We start from the raw sequence: 25008 nt of genomic DNA on the forward strand, positions 1-25008 counted from the left end.
GGCAGAAGGGAAGCCTGATGTGCTCCCACCACCAGGGAATATTACCAGAGGCGGGAATGGCAGCAGCTCGGCTGCCAGCCAACCATAGACAGGTGGGCAATTGATGGCCATTTTACAACCATGCTGGCAGTTTACTGACATTGGGATGGGCCCTGCCATGAGAGGAGTCAGACAGCTTCATCGAGGTAGCCTCCCAGTGGCTTGTAGGGGTGGGGAGGGGAGGGGCGTACCTTTCGATTGTTGGGGCCTGCCTGCCTGGCCACGTCATAGAAATCGAATTTGCTAACCTGTGAGGGTGCCTCAAGATGAAGGCGCCCTCTCTTTCCCCTGCAGCCTCAGCAGTGGCCACCTCTATTGCTGGCGCTGCCAAGGCTGCAGAGCCGTGGGCCCTCTGATTGGGTCAGAAACTTAGAGAGGCAGGTCACCATCCATAATTGGACAGTGGTCCCGGTGGTGGCCTCTTAATAGGCTGCCCCTGTTAAAACAGCTTCTGAGATCCTGCTGTCCACCAGCATGGGCTCGGGACACGCATTTGGTCCTGATGTCCGGACCCACGGCATGCCGGTAAAATTCCGGCCATTGCGTGTGATAAAACTCTTGTATAATTTATGGTGAAAATGAAATACTATTGCAAACAAATGTAATCGAGCATTATGTCCTGTATCTTATCCTGTGACAGAGTGCAGAGATATTGTATCACATGACTTAAACTGCAGTTTTGTGCACTTTTATTTCTCTGAATGTTAAAAAGCAATAACAAATATAATTTGCACAATAATACATTTTAAGAAATGATTCCTACAGTATATTTAAGCATTTAAAATAGATGACAACATATTGAACGAATTAAAGATACTCAAGTAAAGCTATTGAGCAACTGATTGATTGTTGCTTTTGTTCATCTTTTCTGAAGGCAAATCCGCAATTAGCTGTGAGTATTATGCTGGTACATGCTATTAAGTAATGGTGTCAGTAAAATGATACTGTTAATAATTTACTGAGGCTTGGCTATCACAGTTCATTGTTTATTCATTAAAAGTGTGTTAGTATATAAAAAACTCTTGCTGATCCAATATCCCCTGTTGATCACATCAATCAGAGGAGCCAATCTGTGATTAACAGAGCTGTATCAGTAATGTATCTGTTTTTTTTTCTTGAAGGCTACAGCATGTAGATGTGAGTAATATGGCCAGTAAATATAATTCGCTCTAGAGTGACACTTGCCCCACCTCTTTGGTGTCACCAAAGGGCCCTTAATAACAGCTGTTAGAATAACAGATGGAATCACACAAACCACAGACAGATGGCACTGTGCACCACTGACAGATGGTATTAAATTCAGCTGTGTATTCACACAGGTAGCAACAACCTTTTCCTCAGCCTGTCCATTAATTTCAGTCACCATTTATTTAAGGCGCTCTAGGACCTTATCAACCCAATCAAATGCCAGCATAGCACTGATTGTAAAGGTACAAATTCCTTGCACCACTTGAAATGCATATGTTTTGTAAGGAGTAGCAGACGTCTAATTGGAAGAAGACTCAACTTAACCTCTGACACAGTCCAACAGCATATAGTACAAGCATTTGTTCACCAAATTAAATAAAATGTTATACACTAACAAAAAGCTTCAAGTGCCTAAAATATTAAATGTTCTAAGGAAAAAGAGTGATAGCTTATAAGGCTTTTTTTCCCCAAAGTTGAAGTCTTAAAATCATTATGTAATTGAATAAATTGCATTAGAAATAGCTTGTCCTCAGTCCTATTATACTCCATCACCTACACCCCTTTCAAAAGTCAACCAGCCATAAAGAATTCTGATAAGCTTTAACATCCACTACTTTTTGTATTTTGATTTATTGTCTGACTATTTTATATAAATGGTGAGTGCTCATGACAGCGTTAGAAGTAACTTGGGAAAGCTGCCGAGCGTGACAGTGTGAGGGAGAATCAAACTTTGTTAATAAATGACAAGCGAGCCTATATGGGGGTCTAACGGCCAGGTGAGGAGGGGGTCTCAGGCTCCCCTCTTGTCCTTCCTCTTTTGACCGCAACAGTGTTTATTCCCTTTTTAAAACTGTGGTTGTGCTTAACACCTCAGTGAGTGTTTTACCTTTTACCTTTAATGTGATCATGAAAGAACCAATCGGACAGGTTTTCTGAGTTTAAACAAGAAAGAGGTGAGTTTATTATACTTTACAATCTAAATCCGATTTAAAAATAATTTTTAAAAAGCTACACATTCATGCACACATTCACATGAGAATCACACACACACAAATAGATTACTGAGGGAAAAATAGATTTGGTTTTTGGATTAGAGTCCAGAATAAATGGAAATTAAATACACAGTCTGTGAAGTGGATGATGTGAAAGTCTTCCGGATGAAGCTGTATTCTTGAAGTCCTCAGCTGGTCAAAGTGCACTTTGTGGTTGGCCTGCTTTGCTCAGGGTTTTCTTGAAAGCAGACTGGTAGGTGGCTCTCTGCACCTGGTCTCTGGCTGTAGCAACCTGTAGGCTTGGAGGGTCCACAGTCACAGACAGTTTTCAAGCTTGATGTTTCCTAGGGAGAGAGAAAAGGAGATATGCAGCCTTTTCCTGCATTACTGCTTGTCTCTTGTGAGTGTAACATTGGAACATAGGAACATCGGAACAGGAGTAGGCCATTCAGCCCATTGAGCCTGCTCCGCCATTCAATGCAATCATGGTTGATCATCCACTTCAATGCCTTTTTCCCCACACTATCCCCATATCCCTTTATGTCATTGGTATTTAGAAATCTGTCAGTCTCTACTTTATACATACTCAATGATTGAGCTGCCACAACCCTCTGAGGTTGAGGATTCCAAAGATTCACAACCTCTGAGTAAAGAAATTTCTCCTCATCTCTGTCCTAAGTGGCTTCCCCCTTATTTTGAAATTGTGTCGCCTGGTTCTAAACTCCCCAATCAGGGGAAACATCTTACCTGCATCTACCCTGTCTATCCCTTTAAGTATTTTGTAGGTTTCAATGAGATCGCCTCTCATTCTTCAAAACGCTACAGAATACAAGCCCAGTTTCCCCAATCTCTCTTCTGCCATCCCGGGAACAAGTCTGGTGAACCTTTGCTGCACTCCCTCTATTCCAGGATTCCAGGTACAGTCTAACTAAGGTTCTATGCAATTGAAGCAAGACTTCACTACTCCTGGATTCAAATCCTTTTGCAATAAAGGCTAACATATCATTAGCCTTCCTAAGTGCTTACTGCACCTGCTAGCTTTCAGTGACTTATTGATGAGGACACCCAGGTCCCTTTGTTCATCTACAATTTCTAATTTCTAACCATTTAAGAAATACTCTGCACATCTATTCCTCCTACCACATCTTTCCCCAATATATTCCATCTGCCACATTCTTGCCCACTCCGGCAATAATACTGAACTTGCCGCACCCCTAGCCAACCTGTTCCAGTATAGCTACAACACTGGCATCTACCCGGCAATGTGGAAAATTGCCCAGGTATGTCCTGTACATAAAAAGCAGGACAAGTCCAACCTGTCCAATTACTGCCCCATCAGTCTACTCTCAATCATCAGCAAAGTGATGGAAGGTGTCATCAACAATGCCATCAAGCAGCACTTGTTTAGCAATAACCTGCTCAGTGATGCTCAGTTTGGGTTCTGCCAGGTCCACTCAGCTCCTGACCTCATTACAGCCTTGGTTCAAACATGGACAAAAGAGCTGAACGCAAGAGGTGAGGTGAGAGTGACTGCCCTTGACATCAAGGCAGCATTTGACCGAGTATGGCATCACAGAACCCTAGCAAAACTGGGGTCATTGGGAATCAGGGGGAAAACTCTCTGCTGGTTGGAGTCATACCTAGTGCAAAGTAAGATGGTTGTGGTTGTTGGAGATCAATCATCTCAGCTCCAGGACATCACTGCAGGAGTTCCTCAGGGTAGTGTCCTAGGACCAACCATCTTCAGCTGCTTCATCAATGACCTTCCTTCAATCATAAGGTCAGAAGTGGGGATGTTCACTGATGATTGCAGAATGTTTAGCACCATTCGCAACTCCTCAAATACTGAAGCAGTCTGTGTTGAAATGCAGCAAGACCTGGACATTATCCAGGCTTGGGCTGATAAGTGGCAAGTACCATTTGTGCCACACAAGTGCCAGGCAATGACCATCTCCAACAAGAGAGAATCTAACCATCTCCCCTTGACATTCAATGGCATTACCATCGCTAAATCCCCCACTATCAACATCCTGTAACTCACCTCCTGACTCCCCAAAGCCTGTCCACCATCTACAAGGCACAAGTCAGGAGTGTCCACTTGCCTGGATGGGTGCAGATCCAACAACACTCAAGAAGCTCGACACCATCCAGAACAAAGCAGCCTGCTTGATTGGCACACCATGCACAAACATTCACTCCCTCCACCACCGACGCACAGTGGCAGCAATGTGTACCATCTACAAGATGCACTGCAGCAACACACCAAGGCTCCTTAGACAGCACCTTCCAAACCCATGACCTCTACCACCTCGAAGGACAAGAGCAGTAGATGCATGGGAACCTCACCACCTGCAGGTTCCCCTCCAAATCACTCACCATCCTGACTTGGAACTATATCGCCATTCCTTCACTGTCGCCGGGTCAAAATCCTGTAACTCCCTTCCTAACAGCACTGTGGGTGTACCTACCTCACATGGACTGCAGCGGTTCAAGAAGGCAGCTCACCACCACCTTCTCAAGGGCAATTAGGGATGGGCAATAAATGCTGGCCTGGCCAGCGATGCCCACATCCCATGAATGAATAAAAATAACCTCACTAAATCTGCTCAAATCCCCTTGAAGTCACTTTGTATCTTCCTCACAACACACATTTCCACCCAGTTTTGTGTCATTTGCAAATTTGGAAATATTACATTTGGTCCCCACATCCAAATCATTGTGAACAGCTGGGGGCCAACTACTGACACTTGCTGTACCCCACTAGTCACAGCCTTCCAACGTGAGAATGACCTGTTTATTTCTATTCTCTGTTTTCTGCCTGTTAACCAATCCTTAATCCGTGATAGTATATTACTTCTTGTGGTGGACTTTATCAAAAGCCTTCTGAAAATCCAAGTATACTACGTAACAAAACTCCCAGTTTTCTCAGAGATGGACAGGCGGTCACAAGGTTCTCTTAATCCCCTTTGTTTTTAATGAGGTCCAAAGTCTAAAACCCAAAAGCTCTCTAAGGTGGTGTTGTCAGTGTTTACCTCCTGGAGTGATGTCTCCACTTATGAATGCCTCAAGATTGTTTTGAATATCCTGCTATTGATGATGCTCTGGATAATCTACTCAGTTAGCCAAAGCATTGTTCTGGCCGGGCTTGTTGTTAGACTTCTGGCTCCAGTTGGGGCCTTGTAATGTGAAAAGGTTTTTCAGATTCAAATTGCAGACGCTATCTTGGCTGCCAGCTTTTTTTAAATTTAACTGTAAAATTTTCTCCATTAAAAGTTTAATGTAAGTTTTCCACTGATAAATTAAAAATTCCTCATTTGGCAGATCGTGCTTTCTTGACAAGTCCGTGAAGTGGATAATTCGGTGATCTTCCGGCTGAAGTAGTATTCGTGAAGTCCTCGGCTGGTCAAAGTACACTTTGTGGTTTGACTACTTGGCTCAAGGCTTTCTTGGAGGCAGACTTGGTTCTTTTCCCCGGTCTCTGTCTGTAGCAATCTGTCGGCTTGGAGGGATTCACAGTCGCAGACCATTTTCAAACTGTGTTAGCTGGGGAGACAGAGAGAGAGAAAGGGAGGCACACTGCCTTTTCTGTTGCACAGTCTGAGTTATTGTCTCTTTAGTCCAAAGGAAAAACAAACAGCTCACCCTGAGATGGACAGACGGTCACATGGCTGCTTCAGGTTTTCTGGAACCTTTTAATGAAATTCAAGGTAGGAATTTGGTCCACAGGCCCAGGATACCAATTTACACTTGGAGGGTATTTGCTCTTTCAAAGTCAAGGTGTTAGGATTGCTTTGACTGCGTGATAATGAAGCAATTTTAGATAAATCAATCACTCAGAGAAAGCCGTTGTCCTGGGTCCATGCTGCTCAAACCTCCGGGTGGATCTTTTAAATATGAAAAGATGTTTCAGATGCAAATTGCAGAGGCTATCTTGGCTGCCAGCATTTTAAAAAAGTTAACTGTAAGATTTTCTCCATTAAAAGTCTAATGTAAGTTAGACCGATGAATTAATACTTCTCATTTGGCATGTCATGTTTTCCTGACAGGGGATTTACCAGGGCAGAGATTGGCTTGGCATGAGGAAAATTTGGGAGGTAAAACAACCCTAGCATAGTAACAATCCCTATATTCAAACATTTGGGAGCTCTCTGCTGCTTTTAGATTATGAGTTTGTCATTGTGTTTATGAAAGAGCTTTAACCTAACGTACTCAAAATGACTATCAACAGTACATATAATGAGTTTATGGGCTGAATCGTATTAACGCGCCGCACTTGGTGGCGCGATTTGAAGTCTGCAGCCTTCCGACATGGAAGCGCCGCCGCTGAGCCCCTGCGATATTTCGCATGGGGGGCTCATTTAAATGGAGGGGGTCGTGTGGCTGCCCCCGTTGATGTCGAGGGGGTGGCCACTCCGTCCAGGGCAAAGGTGTCCAGTGCGACTGTGCAGACACTGGTGCCAGTTTTAAAGGGCTTCAAGCCCTTCAGTTTCATTAAGATTGTTAAAGGTGATGGCGCCCAGATGTAACAAATAAAATGCCAGCAACACTTTCAAAAACATTTCCAACCCCCCACTGAGTTATCAGTTAATAAAATAACCAATTCCCACCGAAAAAGCAATTTGTAAAATAATGAAATTTAACCCCCCACCTTCCGAACATTTGACCTGCAATCCCTTCCGAACATCCCCACAACCAATAGGAAAGGTTTTCCCCGCTTCCCCCTCCTCCTGCCCTGATAATTTCACTCCTCCCCCCTCCCCACCATTGTCTCGCCTCGGAATTCCACACGGCGTTCCGAAGGTGTGCACGTTGTGGCCGGGGGGCGTAAAATTGCCCTGGGACAGCCGCCAGAACCAGGCAAGTTCATTTCAATATTTATTCTACTAATTTTAATTTTGAAATGAGGATCCTGTCGCTTGGCGGCAGGGGGGTGGGGGGAGGGCCGCACCGAGGCCTCGCCGCCACTGGTAATATGCAGCGGGACCTTCTTGGCGCCGTGGGTCATGGCGGGCCTCTCTCACTAGCATTTTACAGGCCTCCCCGTCATGATCCATGACGCGAGGGGCTGGTAAAATCCAGCCCTATGTGACAAGAAAATCTATCCAGTTGGTTCTTGTTATGGTCGTAGCAAGTAAGTAATCAAACACCTACTGTTGGAAAGAATTAAATTTGTTGTGGTTCAACAAGGAGAGGGAAAAGTGGGAAGCCCTTCAACCCCTCCTCACTTGACCGTAACACTAACCATGTCACGATGTTATGCTATGGTTACACGCAGCAACTAATTGGCCTGGAGTTCTGTTGGGTACCAGCACAATTCACCCAAACCCATCCAAATCAATGCAAAAGATCAAGGAATTTCAAATGCAAATTACATTCAGCGCAAATCAAGATTCTGCAATCTTTAGCACAAGTTTAAAAAAAATCTTGCTGGAATCCAGCCTGCCTGCAAAAACAGGCCATACCCCCAGATTGAATTAATTGGCTTGGTGAGTTTCTACTAATTGTGTCCATTTGTGGGCCTTCAAACAGGATCTGAAAATTAAACTTTTTTCAGGCACAAGGGCACTCATTAGCACGTTTTAAAATATTTTAATTTGTTTTTAAAATTACTATGAAACTGACTACTGTACACCCATGTAACAAGTAAATGGCCCTGTATATTTTTTACGTCATTTTCAGTTTTTTTAAATCGGGTTCCTCATAGGTGATGAACTAAACACTCTGATTAAAAATGTTTTTTTGCAATAAACCAATTCTCAGCTGTATTAATCAAACTGTACCAGGTTACTGTACTTAAATATATTAAGGAATATTTTCAATGCAATTTAAAAAAAAAGTTATAGTCTAAAATGTTGCCTGATTGCACTGATACATGGAAATTTTTTACATTTGGTGATATGCAAATGAGTTTGAGTGTAAACTGGAGCAAAACTTCACTTCTGGAAACTGAAGCACAATTTTGAGTGCAATTTGCACCCGGAATGCTGATTGCGATCAAAGCAGAAATTTTTGGTCATATTGCATGCATGCTGCCAAATGTTTGAAATTCAGAGTAATTGACCAAGCCAAAACTGATGCTGAAATTCCTCGTCAAAGTTGCAATCCTCAAGAATTGTTACTTTAATTCTTAGTTTTCTGCCATTAGTGGTTCAGCAAATCAACAGACAAATTTGGAAAACTTGGTGACTGATTTTTTTAATGGTCATTCCTAAACATGAAGACAATGTAATAAAACATGATAGGGAAGGAACCATTTTAAGAGACAAGGTAACTATCTCTACAGTGAGCTAGATCTTTAAAATTGTGATGCTCCGTGAAGTTATTTTTACGTTTCCAATTTTCCCCCAATCCTCTGGTTCTGAATTCCCAAAAACAGTCTTAGAGGGACTGGCAACCCTTGAGTACTTTGTCCAAGCCATTATCCTTCGCTTTGGGACATCACTATTTTTTGGACAGACCGACCATCTTCTCACACATTGGTTAACAATCATGTTTGGGAATCCAGCCTGATTTTTTGTTCCCTTCCAGGCTAAAGGACATTGAAGCTACTGTGTATTAGTGCTATCGTGCAAAGCTCAATTTGCTCAGCAAACACCAGTGACTGTATTTGGAACCTTTCTAGTCTGTACAATCAATGTTGCAACATGTAAGCACTGAGTCATTCAAGGTAGTCTAAACTTCACGTTTGTGAAGAGTCTATTGAAACGCAATCTGTTTAGAATTTTGTTGTTGAAACTTAGATCCTGGACACAAGTTGTGTTTACAATGAACACTGACCTCTACACTTGATCCTGAATATCTCCCAATCAAATAGAAATAAAAGTGTAAGTTATTTGTGAGGCATCATCATTTTACAGTTTCAATAGTGATTTTTTTCATTAAAAATATATGGTTAGCACAAAATGTGATCACAAAATGTGATTTGAACTGATGTTGAGTGCTCCAAAGGTTAGTATGCCATCCTTTCACCTCTGGGTCTAGGTTTAGAATGTAGCCCAGACTGATGGTTGGAAAATCTCCTTCCTCTATTGTCTATACACATTTTATTTGAAATAAGATTTGGCTGTGTCATTTCACTTCCAAGTGATTATGAGTTCACAGCTCAAAGCTATCCATAATTTGGAACAAATTGGCAATCTCATTCAGAGATTGTGCAAGAAGATCTGGTATGAAATGAAAATCTCTCTCTAATACTGCAGGAGATATTCTTCTGATAATGGAGGAGAAAGCTGGCCAAGTTTTTCAGACAGCTGTTAAAGTCAGTATGCTATCTTTAATAGAGTTACTTGTTGCTAACATTTAGCAATAAACAACCATTCTGCGAGGTCAATACATTACGTCAGAGTTGGCTGTCCATCATAGGCACAAATATATCAATGCCATCTTTCATGATAGTTTTTCTTACGAACATACAAACATACAAATTAGGAGCAGGAGTAGGCCACTCGACCCCTCGAGCCTGCTCTGCCATTCAATAAAATCATGGCTGATCTGATTGTAACCTCGACTCCACATTCCTGCCTACCCCAGATAAACTTTCAGCCCCCTTGCTTATCACGAATCTATCTACCTCTGCCTTAAAAATATTTAGACTCTGCTTCCACTGCCTTTTGTGGAAGAGAGTTCCAAAGACTCACGACCCTCTGAGAGAAAAAAATTCTCCTCTTTCCTGTCTTAAATGGGCAACCCCTTATTTTTAAATAGTGACCTCTAGTTCTAGATTGTCCCACAAGGGGAAACATCCTTTCCACACCCACCCTGTCAAGACCCCCCAGGATCTTATATGTTTCAATCAATTCGCATCTTACTCTTCTAAACTCCAGCGGATACAAGCCTAGCATGTCCAACCTGTCCTCATGTGACAACCTGCCCACTTCAGGTATTAGACTAGTAAACCATCTCTGAACTGCTTCCAATGCATTTACATCCTTCCTTAAATAAGGAGACCAATACTGTGTACAGTACTCCAGATGTGGTCTCACAATACCCTGTATGATTGAAGCATAACCTCCCTACTTTTGTATTCAATTCCCCTTGCAATAAATGATAACATTCTATTAGCTTTCCTAATTACTTGCTGAACCTGCATACTAACCTTTTGCCATTCATGCACTAGGACACCCAGATCCCTCTGCATCTCAGAGCTCTGCAATCTCTCACCATTTAGATAATTTGGTTCCTTTTTATTCTTCCTGCCAAAATGGACAATTTCACATTTTCCCACATTATACTCCATTTGCCAGATCTTTGCTCACTCATAGAGTCATAGAGTTATATAGCACAGAAACAGGCCCTTTGGCCCATCGTGTCTCTGCCGGCATTAAGCACCTATCTATTCTAACCCCATTTTCCATCACTTGGCCCGTAGCCTTGTATGCTATGGCATTTCAAGTGCTCATCTAAATACTTCTTAAATGCTGTGAGGGTTCCTGCCTCTACCACCTCTTCAGGTAATGTGTTCCAGATTCCAACCACCCTCTGGGTGAAAATTTTTTCCTCAAATCCCCTCTAAACCTCCTGTCCCTTATCTTAAATCTATGCCCCCTGGTTATTGATCCCACCGCTAAGGGAAAAAATTTCTTCCTATCTATCCTATCAATGCCCCTCAGCCTTCTCTGCTCTAAGGAAAACACCCCTAGCCTATCCAGTATCTCTTCATAGCTGAAATGCTCTAGCCCAGGCAACATCCTGGTGAATCTCCTCTGCGCCCTCTCCAGCGCAATCACATCCTTCCGATAGTGTGGTGCCCAGAACTGTACACAGTACTCCAGCTGTGGCCTAACTAGCGTTTTATACAGCTCCATCATAACCTCCCTGCTCTTATATTCTATGCCTCGGCTAATAAAGGCAAGTATCCCATATGCCTTCCGAACCACCTTATCTACCTGTGCTGCTGCCTTCAGTGATCTATGGACAAGTACAGCAAGGTCCCTCTGACCCTCTGTACTTCCTAGGGTCCTACCATACATTGTATATTCCCTTGCCTTGTTAGTCCTCTCAAAATGCATCACCTCACACTTCTCAGGATTAAATTCCATTTGTCACTGCTCTGCCCATCTTACCAGCCCATCGTCCTGTAATCTAAGGCTTTCCTCATTTAATTTAACACCTAACTTAACCTATCTATATCCCTTTGTAGCCTCCTTATGTCCTCTTCACAACTTACTATCCTATCTATCTTTGTGTGATCAGCAAATTTAGCAAACATACCTTCAGTCCCTTCACCCAAGTCATTGATATAAATTGTAAAAAGTTGAGGCCCCAGCACTGATCCCTGCGGCACACCACTCATTACATCTTGCCAACCAGAAATGACCCATTTATTTTATTTATTTATTTTTTAAGAGATACAGCACTGAAACAGGCCCTTCGGCCCACCGAGTCTGTGCCGACCATCAACCACCCATTTATACTAATCCTACACTAATCCCATATTCCTACCACATCCCCACCAGTCCCTATATTTCCCTACCACCTACCTATCCTAGGGGTAATTTATAATGGCCAATTTACCTATCAACCTGCAAGTCTTTTGGCATGCGGGAGGAAACCGGAGCACCCGGAGGAAACCCACGCAGACACAGGGAGAACTTGCAAACTCCACACAGGCAGTACCCGGAATTGAACCCGGGTCGCTGGAGCTGTGAGGCTGCGGTGCTAACCACTGCGCCACTGTGCCGCCGGAATTATATGCTGGGTGGACAGGAGCTGGACTGCAATGTAAATGTTGGTGCCGATCCCGCTTCCGCCCAGCCTGGGGATCCGTCCCGTATTTTATGGATCCCAAGGCTTTTATTGGCCCGAGGCGGGACTTCCACTCACTTGAGGGAGGAGGTCCCACCTCAGCGAGCTGCCGGCCAATCAGATCTTAGTCTCAGCAGTGCCACCGGGAGCGGTGGCCACTGCTGAGACTGCAGCCCAGCCGACCGAGGAGGACGCAATGGAACCGGGACAGAAGGTAAGTTCGGGCAGCCTCACCAGGGGAATCGGTCATGCCCTGGTAAGGCTAGGGTGGTCGTTTGGGGGGAGAGGGGCGTCTTGGATCCCGGGGTTGGGTTGGGAGGTGGGGGCAGCCCTCAATCGGGCACCCTGTGCCCGATTGCCAGGCCCCCGCCCCGGGCTGCGGAAAGGCTGGCAGCTATAGCTGGGCGGCCTTTCATGTCCCTGGCACACCCGCTTGCCACGGGTAAAATACGTGTGGAGGCGGGCAAGGGCCCTTAAGTGGCCGTTAAGTGGCCACTTAAGGGTCTTGATTGGCCTCGGGCGGGCCGGACACTTCCCACCCCCCCTCCCCCGGCCCCCCGACGGACCTCCGTAAACATGGTCGGAGGCAGATTCGGGACGGTTAGGCCTCCCGGAGCCTGCCACTCAATTTTATGCTCCCCCCATGCCACCATCTGACCCACTGGGGTGGCATAAAATTCTGGCCTGTATTTCTACAGTAGTGATATATAAATTGTGCTGCGCAAAAAGACACATTGGGCTGAATTTTATCAGTGCGCCGCGTTCCACGGCGCCATTCTTTCAATTTGGCAGCCTTCCGACACGGAATTGCCGCCAAGGATCCTCCGTGATATTACGCGCAGGGGCACATTTAGATGGAGGGGCGGAGCGGCCGCCCCCGATGACATAGAGGGGATGGCCTTTGTGTCCCCGGCAACGACGTCCAGTGCCACCACGTAGGTGCCGGCGCCATTGTTAAAGGGCTCTAAGCCCTTAGAATTACTTTTAGTTTTTAAAGGCGCAGCAGTCTTAAATTTTTATTAAAAAACAATAAAAATGTGGATGGCCCTCCCCCAAGGCGGCACAGTGGCGTAGGGCGGCACAGTGGCGTAGGGCGGCACAGTGGCGCAGTGGTTAGCACCGCAGCCTCACAGCTCCAGGGACCCTGGTTCAATTCTGGGTACTGCCTGTGTGGAGTTTGCAAGTTCTCCCTGTGTCTGCGTGGGTTTCCTCTGGGTGCTCCGGTTTCCTCCCACATGCCAAAGACTTGCAGGTTGATAGGTAAATTGGCCATTATACATTTAGGTAGGTGGTAGGGAAATATAGGGACAGATGGGGATGTGGTAGGAATATGGAATTAGTATAGGATTAGTATAAATGGGTGGTTGATGGTCAGCACGGACTCAGTGGGTCGAAGGGCCTGTTTCAGTGCTGTATCTCTAAATAAATAAAAAATAAACTTCTATGCCTGACACGCTCACAAATAAATAAAACGCCCCCAATGTACATTTCAATGCCTGAACTGAGCAACACAAGCCTTTTTCCCTGCCCGAACATTATCCCCCAAACTTAAAATCCATTCCCACCATCCCCACATCCAATAAAAATTGATTTCCCCACTCCTCCACTCCTCCCGCCCTGAAATATTTATTATTCTCGCCTCCCCACCAGGTTCTCGCTTGGGAACTCCATTCAGAGTTCCGAAGGCACGTGGAGCATGAAGGGCGGCCGTAAAATCAGCATAGGACAACCACCACCTGCAGGTAAGTATATTTACATTTTATTAACGTTCATTTGCATAAGGAAATGAAGGGCCCGCTGCCAAGCGGCGGGGGAGGGGGGCCGCACCGAGGTCATCCCACCACTGGTAACATGCGGCGGGCCCTTCTCAATGTCGCGGGTCGAGGCGGGCCTCTTGCTACAGAATTATACCCGCCCCCGCACCACAACCCGCTACATCGAGGGGCCATAAAATTCAGCCCATTATATACAAGTTAAAGGTACTGCACATGGAAGCTATATGCTGTTTATTCAGGAGATTTATTGTGCAGAACATATATCGGTATATTTACTCTGTCTAACAAATGCTGCCTGTATCATATTCAACAAAGCTAGCTCATTTCTTAAGTATCTCCCCCCCTGCTATGGCGGTGAAACAGCTTGCCCATTTACAGTATACAAGAATGATACATGAGTCGCACAGCACAAGTATTGTTATCTTCTATTTCAAATAATATTTTCTTGGGAATGAATTGCAAGGCTGCAACCTGATCAAGAGTTTCAGCTGAAATCATAAACCGTGAGATGGAAGCTTGCCTATCATCTAAACCCTGAGTACAGGTTACAGCCTTTGACTCAATCTCGCAAGTGTCTGTTATTTTATAATATTGCATACTGTTTTCATGTAATATTTTTGTTAACTAACTTTAATATGTGTTGTCAGTCAGCAGCATGATGTTCTTGGGATTAAGTGATTCACTGAACAGGGCAAAATTAATTTTTTTCCCTATTATTTTACAACCTTCTGTAATGTTATCCCTGAATATTATAGCAATAGATTAACAACAAAAAGAAAAAAAAGACTTGCATTTATATAGCACCTCAAGATGTCCCAAAATGTTTTCCAGCCAATGAAGTACTTTTGAAGTCTTGTCGTAATATAGGAAATGCACAGCCAATTTTGACAAAGCAAAATCACACAGCAACAATGTGATAATGACCAGATAATGATTGAGGGATAAAGATTAGCCAGGACATTTGGGATAACCCTCCTCCTCTTCTTTGAAATAGTAGCATGAGATCTTTTACATCCACCTGAGAGAACAGACAGGGCCTCGATTTAACATCTCATGTGAATGACAGCATCTCTGACAGTGCAGCACTCCCTCAGTACTGCACTGAAGTGCCATCCTAGACTTTGTGCTCAAGTCTCTGGAGTAGGATGCACAACCTTGTCACTCAGAGAGGAGAATGCTACCATTGAGCAATGACTGACACCTAGGATATTAAAACGTTTTTTATGATACTGTTACGACCAGGTGAGAAATATGTCTGGGGGTCTTTTGCTGTCTTTACCTGGTCTTATTGTAACAGGGTTTTAATTTTAAACACACTGTGTTTTGAGCACCCCCCCCCCCCCCCACCCAATTTGTGAATCCTGGTTCACAGCTTTCCAGTTATAAGGCAAAGAAACCAACACACCAGGTTTTCTTAAGTTTAAAAGGAGAAACGTGAAGTTTATTAAAACTTAAATTTAAACTCTAATGCAGTTAATGCCTATCGATATACGACATGCCCATGCTAGCATGCACACACGATATACACATGCAAATAGGGACAGAAAAGAGGAGAGGAAAATATAGCAGAAAGGGGTTTGAGGAAATTTCAGAAGAATTTCTTGTTTGCTGTGCTTCGAGCTCACATGATTGTAGGTAGTCTTGCTTTCCGTTGGGGCCCAGTATTCTTAGACCTTGTTCATGTAGGAGACTTTTCTCCCTTTGAGGTTCACGTGTTTTCATGAGATTCAGTTCCCTGACAGATGAGCAGGCAGGAGAGAAGTCTTCTCAGACCAGGAGCCAGGAACTTTCTGAGCTCAAATCCTCTGTTGGAAGTTCAAATTCAAAAACTCCAACAGTCAGTCATGTGACCAAAACTGATCTGCCCACTTCTTCTCTGCATTAGGGAAGCAACGACTGGGTGCCCATTATTCCAACACTGCCTGTTACTATTCAAATGTCTTTCCAGTCAGAGGCTGGCAATTTTAAGTTTTAATGTTCATGTGGTGAAATAATGTGTGCCTCAATCTTGGCAGGTGGTGGGTTTGCCTGACAATACCAAGTTATTCATCATAAAATATTTATTGCAGAACTTCTAGATATGGAGAGCACCCCTACAGCAAGGTGCTATTTGGGTTTACATTTTTACGCTTCATTGAATCAATTGCCTTGGACATCTTTAATTCCTTTGACATTATCCGGCACCATTCACAATAAAATGATAGTCATGGATACCTATTTTCCTCTTCTTTAACTCTATCCATTGTTGCAATTGATGGCTTGTCCTCTAACTCTTTTTTCATTCAACAAGGGGTTCTTCAGAGCTCTTCCGTCTGCACCTGCATATTAATAACCTCCTCAAGTAATATTCCAGCTCTTTCCAACCTTTTGCACTGATTCTACTTCAAATTCAACAATTCTGATAATTCACCTTTGCATTCATCAGCTTTCTTCAGCTTTCACATATTCAGTCCTAATAATCTCTAGCCTTCCAAACTGCCGTTGGCCTCCCGGCTCAACGGGGGGCTGGTCTGACCTTCCCCCAAGTGGGCCATTATTTGGGCTAATTGCCTTCCCACCACCACTGGGCGGGTGGCTGTTCTCCCTGAGAAGCCACCTCCAGAAAACTCACATCTGGCAAACGGCACACTGAACTGCAGTGCAAATTTGTCATCTCGCCTGCCTTCTAAACTGCCACCGCCTTTGTAGCAAAATCCAGCCCCCAATTTCTTTGAACACATTGCAAGCTAATCACTCTTGACAGCTCCATCCTTAGCCTATTTTCATCTGTCAACATTCGTGGCTTGACCATCTTTTCTTATCTTAGATGTAACTCCAATATCTCTTCCATAATGATAGCTATCTCAGGCCAAAGCCCTTTTCTTTCTTCAGGAACTCTAAATACTCTGTAAAGCTCAAATCTAGTCTTGAATATGCTGCAATATCTGGGAGGGTCTTCTAGCACCTATCCCACACTCTTCTGCAGATTATAAAAAATAGCTTGTTGATTGACAGTGGATCACTCTTCACTTTAAGCCTTCAACCTTTCTCTGTCCATTAAGAAACATTCTTCATTACCTCTCTGTTATCAATACTACTATGGTCAGTGGTCATTAGAAAATTCACTGTTATACATACTCCTCCTTCACTGTGTCTTATTCTAACTTTCCAGGACCTCAAAACTGTGGAGCTCTTGGCTGACAGACAGGAAACAGAGAGTAGGAATAAACAAGTCTTTTTCCTGGTGGCAGGCAGTGACTAGTGGGGCACTGCAGGGATCAGTGCTTGGGCCCCAGCTATTCACAATATATATGAATGACTTGGGTGAGGGAAATAAATGTAACATTTCCAAGTTTGCAGATGACACAAAGCTGGGGAGGAATGTGAGCTGTGAGGAGGATGCAAAGAGGCTCCAATGTGAAGTGGACAAATTGGGTGAGTGGCAAATGCATAGCAGATGCAGTATAATGTGGATAAATGTGAGGTTATCCACTTTGGTTGTAAAAACAGAAAGGCAGATTATTATCTGAATAGTAATAGATTGGGAAAGGGGGAGGTGCAAAGAGACCTGGGTGTCCTTGTACACCAGTCACTGAAAGCAAACATTCAGGTACAGCAAGCAGTTAGGAAGGCGAATGGTATGTTGGCCTTCATTGCAAGAGGATTTGAGTACAGGAGCAAGGATGTTTTACTGCAATTATACGGGGCCTTGATGAGACCACATCCGGAGTATGATGTGCAGTTTTGGTCTCCTTATCTGACGAAGGATGTTCTTTCCATGGAGGGAGTGCAAAGAAGATTTACTAGGCTGATTCCTGGGATGGCAGGATTGACATATGAGGAGAGATTGGGTCAACTAGGCCGATATTCACTAGTGTGTAGAAGAATGAGAGGGGATCTCATAGAAACCTATAAAATTCAAACAGGACTAGACAGGCTAGATGCAGGGAGAATGTTCCCGATGGCTGTGGAGTCCAGTACCAGGGGTCGCAGTCTCAGGATACGGTGTATGCTATTTAGAACCGAGATGAGGAGAAATTTCATCACTCAGAGGGTGGTGAACCTGTGGAATTCTCTACCGCAGAATGCAGTGGAGGCCAAGTCATTAAATATATTCAAGAAGGAGATAGATATATTTCTTAATGCCAAAGGGATCAAGGGATATGGGGAGTAAGTGGGAACAGGGTACTGAATTAGACGATCAGCCATGATCTTTTTTGAATGGCAGAGCAGGCCCGAAGGGCCGAATGGCCTACTCCTGCTCATATTTTTCTATGTTCTATGTTTACTACTTTAATCTTTCTTTCCTCCTATAATCATCAGACTTTTAAAACCCAAGCTTGGGGCTGAATTTTGACCTCTGATGGGGGTGGGTATGGAGGCAGTTGGGTATGGAGGCAGGTTGGCGCAAACTTTTGTGCTGCCGGCTGGCTTGCTGGTTCCCCAGCTCTATTCCATCCCCGGGCCATTTTCCCAGAGGCAGGATGAGGGGGTGCGATGGTTGGGCAGGGCCTGCAAGCAGCAGGTAGCCTATTGACCTGGTAAATGGCCTACCTAATAAGGCCTGCTGTCGGAGGCCAACTGGAAACAGTGCAACTGCCTCCAGGTGACCTTCCAATGGCAGACTGGGAGTGGGGGGGGGGCAGTGCTCCAGACAGGCTTACAGGCCCTTTCTGGCTGCCTAGCTTCAGCTACAACCACCGGCCACACTGTGCAAGGACTTCCCACCCACCCCCCCACCCACCAACCCTACAAAGGTGTCCAGACTGATAATTCGACTTTTTACTTTAAATTTAAAAATGTTGAAGAGAGGGCATCTCCGTCTTGGGTCGCCTTCTCTCTCACTAACCTGCCATGGCTTCCTGCTGCTGCTTCAGAGCTAGAGGGCCTCCTATTGGCTCTCCAGCTTTGAGGGCCTTTCCACCAACCTTAATTGGATGGTGAGCCCGCCCTCTGGCTATTAATTGGGCAATTCGGGGAAAATAACAGATGAGTGACTGTTCCCCACACAGTGCGGGCTTCTGACCCCTATTTGAATCTGACAGCGGGGTTCAGAAGCCCGCGGGCAAAATCCTGCCCTTGATATCACTTAATCACCTGTTTTCTGACTTACCTTGTCTTTCTTTCACACTTTTCAATATTATTGCTTTTCTGCTGCATGGGATTTAGCACTTCACCTTGAGTTCACAGTTTTAAAAATGCATGTTTCATGCCTGGGCACCTCATCCAAGGCTATGTTATTGATCACAGAGCTTATTTTCCAGCCATTATTTAATTATTACAGTAACTCTTCCCCTTTGAGTCAAGTAGAAAAAAAAGCTATTATTTTTCACAATTTCTTGCTACACGGTGTAATTCTTGAACGAAAAAAATCATGGTAACACATCTTGCAGCTCTTGAGCATTTAATAGATTGTATACGGTATTCTAGCTGTATAATTGCTTACACAGTGATATGCTCTAGTAGTGTTCTGATGAATTACATGATTACAGATAAAACGAACAATTTTACTTGTGCTCAAATTAATAACAGTAGTGTGATTTGACAAGTGCACTTGCAGCATTCCCCATCTCATCACTTCAGATGATAAATATTCAGGCAGTTTCCATTTCCAGCTAAGAATGCGAGTGGGCTTGGAGAAGTTTGGCAGTGTTAATAGGGAAAAGGGAAATGTATTAATCTTTGCCACCTAGATGAACAAAGAAAAGCAATGCCGAACTATTTATTTTGCAGTTTACTGCTAACAAGACAGTTTATTTTCCGGGATTCAGTCTAGTATTCCGTAATTTATTGCGATGAAGATGAAAAATAATGCAGACAAATGATGAAGTGTCAGGGGCCGACAGTCTTAAATGAACCTATTATGGTCTAAAAGAAAGCATAAAATCTGCAGCTCATTATGACTATGTTCAAGTTGTCAGTTAAGTGAAAAGGCCTGTGATGATTTCTAGTTTTATTTGTCACTTTGATTATTAAAGCTGTCTTCTTGGTGGCAAGAAAATGAATTGAAGACTTTATGTTGCAGTCAGTCTGTACTGAAACGTTGCAGACCTCGCTTCTGCAAGCCCACTGCAGAAGGACATTTGAAATATTGTAATCTGAGACTTCTGATTTTTCCAGTAAATATCCAACTAAACTGTAGTTGATATCAATGCAATATTTAAATTAATTGCAGACAAGACTGGGCAAATATTTTAAATAAATAATCAATACCTTACACTTTGTTGCAAAAATCTCATAGCATATAATGATTACAGAGGTTATACTTAGAAAGTGAACAGTGTGTCAGTCAGAAAATTGTATTTGCGTGCTCAGAATATTAATTTAATACAACTTGCATAAGAGAATATTTGAAGCAAATAGAAAGCAAATCTTATTAATCCATATATATGCACATAGAAAATATAAGAACATTTGTTTTTACTCCATGACCATTGAATAAAAGTCATGCGCCAGCAGTTATGCCAAGCATGAACCACAGCTGAGCAATCATGTTGCTCAGCCACACACTATCCTCTTGCTACTAGTCTCCTTGCACAAATACTATTATTGATATTTCTCCTCGGCACTTTTACATAGGATTTCATGCTGAAAGCAGTAGCTCGATATTGTTACATTGCACTGAAAGATTAAATTGTTTTTTGGTTTACTCTACTACATTAACAATTTGTACGAATCTAGGAGTACTCTGATGATGTCAGCGCTGGGCTGCATTGTCAGGAGTCACTTTGCAAAAATTAACCTTTTCACACAATACAGTCTTTTGTCATTCTTTATCAAGTCTTAAATACTGTTACGATCAGGTGAGGAGGGGGTGGGGGTCACAGGCATCCCTCTTGTCCTTCCTCTTGTTTGACTACAATAGGTTTATTCCTTTTTAGATAGTGGATGTGCTTACCACCTCAGTGAGTGCTTTACCTTTTACCTTTGTTGTGATCGTAAAAGAACCAATCGGACAGGTTTTCTTGATTTTAAACAAGAAATAGGTGAGTTTATTGTATTTAACCAAAAACCGATCTAAATGAAATAATAAAATTATGCTACACTTTCACTCACTCACTCACACGAGAATCACACACAACAATAGATTACAGAATGGAGAAGAGTAGTATTTGGAATAGAGTTTGGATCAATTAAAAGGAATGTACAGTCTGCGGCGTCCGGTAACTTTAGTGGTCTTCCGGTTGAATTCATGGTCCTGAAGTACTGGATTGATAGTTGTTATTGGAGACAGTTGAACAGAGGGTTTCCTTCCCAGGGTCTTTATCTTGGATCTTGCAGCCGGCAGCCAGGCTTCACACGCCCCGCACAAGGTCTTCTGGAGAGAGAGAGAGAGAGACCCCTTCTGGCTTCTGCATAGATTGAGTCTCTCTGGAACATGTTTGTCTGGCCAAGGGTAACTCCCAGCTTTCACAGAGATAGACAGATGGTCACATGACTGTCTCAGTGTATTCTCTGGTGCCTCCTATTGAGAGTCAAGATTAGGAATCTCAATCGCTCTCAGGCCTCATGGTGTCAATGTTTACCCCTGGAGGGTTCACCCTTTCAATGTTAATACCCCAGAATGGGTTTGAATGTCTTACTAAAGAAAGCAATCTCAGGTATTTCAATCAACTGGGAAAGCCATTGTTTTGGGTAAAGGCTAATCAGATATGCGTGTCCACTTTGATGCCTTGGAATGTGAAAGATGTTCAAATGCAAATGGTGGTGGCCATTTTTATCTGAGGCAAAGACTTTGCAAAAGTTGAATGTAATTTTCCAGATTTCCTTTTTTGAGTTTAATGTAGGTTTACAATCAATGAAACAAAAAGCCTCATTCAGCATATTACATCTTCATGACAACACTATCAAATTTTAAGAGCAACAGGACAGTGATTAATGCTGTCTTCCGTGCCTCAGGGTGCCTCAAATATATTTAACCACAAATTGGGTCAGACAATTTTTCAAGCTCCCCTGACAGCTGCCTAAAACAAGCATTAGGCCCTTGCATACATAAATGAAGGCTGACGCCTGTTTTAGGATCACTCTCCTAAATTGGATGGCACTGCCAGGAGCAAGTGCTGCGCCTGCTCAGCTCAGGATTCTTTAGCGGTTGCTACAGCTAAGCAATGACAACAACTCTACAATCACCTTGCTATTTGACTCTGTGAGGACCGTGACAGGATGACTGCTGGGGGCCAACGGATACTCCCTGCAGACCTGGATGATAACATTCATACGTAACCCCATCACGCCCCAGCAGCAGAGATACAATCAAAGCCAGAACACAACCAGGGTCTTTATATCACATACTATCAGTGTCAAAGAGGAAAAGATCAGATGGTCCATTTAAGCTGCCCTATGGAGCTGTGTGCATGTGCATCACATCAAGAGACTCTTTATCCCATAGGTGCCATGTAATTTCGTGATAGAGACAAAAACAGATCAAAAATTCAATAAGTCCAATGAGTGAAAATAAAATCTGGAAATTCTTCTCCAAGCCCTCTGCATGAACAAAACTGGTCCAGGAGACCACATTGACCATGACTTATATTATTTGATACCTACCTCTTGTAGGGCTCAATTCTGCCTCAGCCATGAACCAATCCAGTTCTACCTTGAAGGTATACAGTGAATCAGCATTTACTGCACTCGCTGGTAACTTGTTCCATAGGTAGATTCTCTGGGAAAAAAAGAGCTGCCTAACATATAACCTATTTTCACCCTTGTGTAATTTATACACATGACCCTGGTCCTCCTTAGTCAGATTGCATAGAACCTATTCCTTTTATTATTTAATGGATGCTGATCAAATTTCCCCAGAGATTGCACTTCTCTAAACTATATAAACCTACCTCTTGAAGCCTATCTGGTAGCTAAGATTATTTGAAACTGGGAATCATTCTGTGGCCCTCCTCTGAACTCATGCCAAAGCCTCAATATTCCCCACCATGTGAGAGAACCAAAAATGGATACTGTATTCTCAATGACATTTAACAAAGGTCTTGTACAAGGACAAAATGTTATGTTTTGTTTGTAATGGATAGTCCTGTGATTGCAGCCTAATACACTGTTTGCTTTAACAATGCCTTCACGGCATCGGTCACGAACCTTTGGAGAGTTATGAGCTATGATATGAAGATCATTTCCTTCCACCACAGGCTTCAGTTCTATTTGTTGTAAGCTGCAAGTATGCTTAGCATTGGTCCTGTCTACATACAGGCCACTGCACCTCTCTTAGTTAAATTCCATTTGCCAAACTTGGACCCATTCCTTCAACACATTGAAATCTGTTTGCAGTTGCTGAGTCATTGCCATCGTCCTAGCACGTGCACAAATCTTTAATTCATCTGCAAACTTGCATATGATTCCCCCCAAGTCCTCCATCTAGGTCACTAATGTAAATAGCAAAGGCCCTAAAACCAAACCCTGTGAGACACCACTGGTATCCAGACTCCAAGCAGGTCCACAGCCATTAATAACATAATTCTTTATCCAAAAAGCAGCTTCCCACTACTTCTACAAGATTCTATCTTGTGTGGTATCTAATCAAATGTTTTCTGTAAATACAAGTTGTGACGGAAACCACACCTGCCAAATGGAAACATATTAATTTTGTCATATGGAACATTATTTGAGCTGTTACTGGACTTTGAGTATAACGTTCTAAAAGACTACAGGACTGAGTGGCTGAAAACATGGCTGCACATTTGCATTCTGAGAGACAGTTGCCCAGTAAGACAATGGAAGTACTCCTGGACTCAACTAGCCAGATGAGTTTTGTCAATAGTGATGATCAAAAGACATTCAGAGTCATAGAATGTGTAAGAGACAGCATTCCACCCTCCACCCCCTCATCACCCCGTCTCACTGCCCACTGGGAGTGTCTGGTAAGCTCTGGTAGACGAGGCTGTTTAAAACAAGGAGCTAGTCACATGACTAGCCTGCTGGCCAACCTGGAGTTGATTGAATTGTGCTCACAGTAAAATTTTGAGACAGACTGCAATTGAACTTCAAGAAGAAAGCACCTCTCTCTCACACACACACACACACAAAGTTCCAGGGACCCATGGTTTCAAGACTGAAGACCCCTGCAATCTTCTGGTACCAGCGAAATAAGTTTGAAAGTGTGCACTGGGCCCCAACAAGAACTGCAAGACTTAACTTCAATCAAAGACTTTACATCCAATCCAAAACCAGTAACTGAATTCCATCCACTACTTCAGACCATTCCCCTTTAATTCTTTCTTCTCCTCTGTCAATATTTGTGTGTATGTTTATCACATATACATGCTAGCATGGTTGCATCACATATTTTTAGTAGTTTAAACTGAGTTAGAGTTTTAAGGTTAATAACCTTACACCTTTCTTGTTTAAATCTGAGAAAACCTATCTGGTTGATTTCTTTACAATTAAAAGTAGAGAGCAGTGAGCAAAGACTCACTGAGGGGAAGCTAACAACACTGTGTTTTAACAGTTCAACCCTGTTATAGCCAAACCAGGAAAAGGCCAAGAGGGGAGCCCTAGACCCCTTCCTCACCTGGTCGTAACAAAGTAGATAATATCTAGTGGGCTACTTTTATCCACTAAACTGCTTACTTCTTGAAAAAAATTTAAATGAATAAGATACAACCTTTTTGCAGAAGGCATTTTGGGTGACCTCTGTCCAGGTGATCATATAGAGCATCTCTTATGATCCTTTCAAGCATTTTACCTATAACTGAAGTCACACTAATAGGCTTCTAGTTCTCCTGTACTGCCTTTTACCCCAGTTTCGAAATTGGAACTATGGGTGGAATCTTCCAGAACCTGTGGGGTCAGGATTCAAGATGGGACCAGGAGTAATTTCTGAGGAATGCACCTTAGGTCAGTGGCCCGATGCATTCCCACCTCTGAGCAGAACTCCGGAGGTGGTTCAGCAATTGCAGAGGCTACCTGCCCGCAATGGTAGGTGGCCAATCAGCAAAATTAACTGTCCATTTGTGGGCTGATTGGGCACACCACCGGGATCTTCCCAGCAGTGGACGAGCCCCCCACAGAAAGACAAGCCTGGCAGATGCCTGGAGGCTGCTTGCCAGCGGATGGTTTGGGGGGCCCATTAGGCCTCCTGTTTTAACCCCCACCAGTTTCCCCTCTACAGGGGTAGCCTCACAGCTGTGGCCACCGTTTATTTAATTGAATTTAATACCTGTTTAGGAGGTGCCTCATAATGGAGGTTCCCTCATGTTCTCCCTCCAACAGTGGCAGTGCTCAACCTTAATTGGAAGGTGGCCTCAGAAGTGGCCACCTGATTGGCCACCTCTGGGAAAATC

Source organism: Heterodontus francisci, chromosome 7 (genome assembly GCF_036365525.1).
Source record: "Heterodontus francisci isolate sHetFra1 chromosome 7, sHetFra1.hap1, whole genome shotgun sequence".
Taxonomy (NCBI): Eukaryota; Metazoa; Chordata; class Chondrichthyes; order Heterodontiformes; family Heterodontidae; genus Heterodontus; species Heterodontus francisci.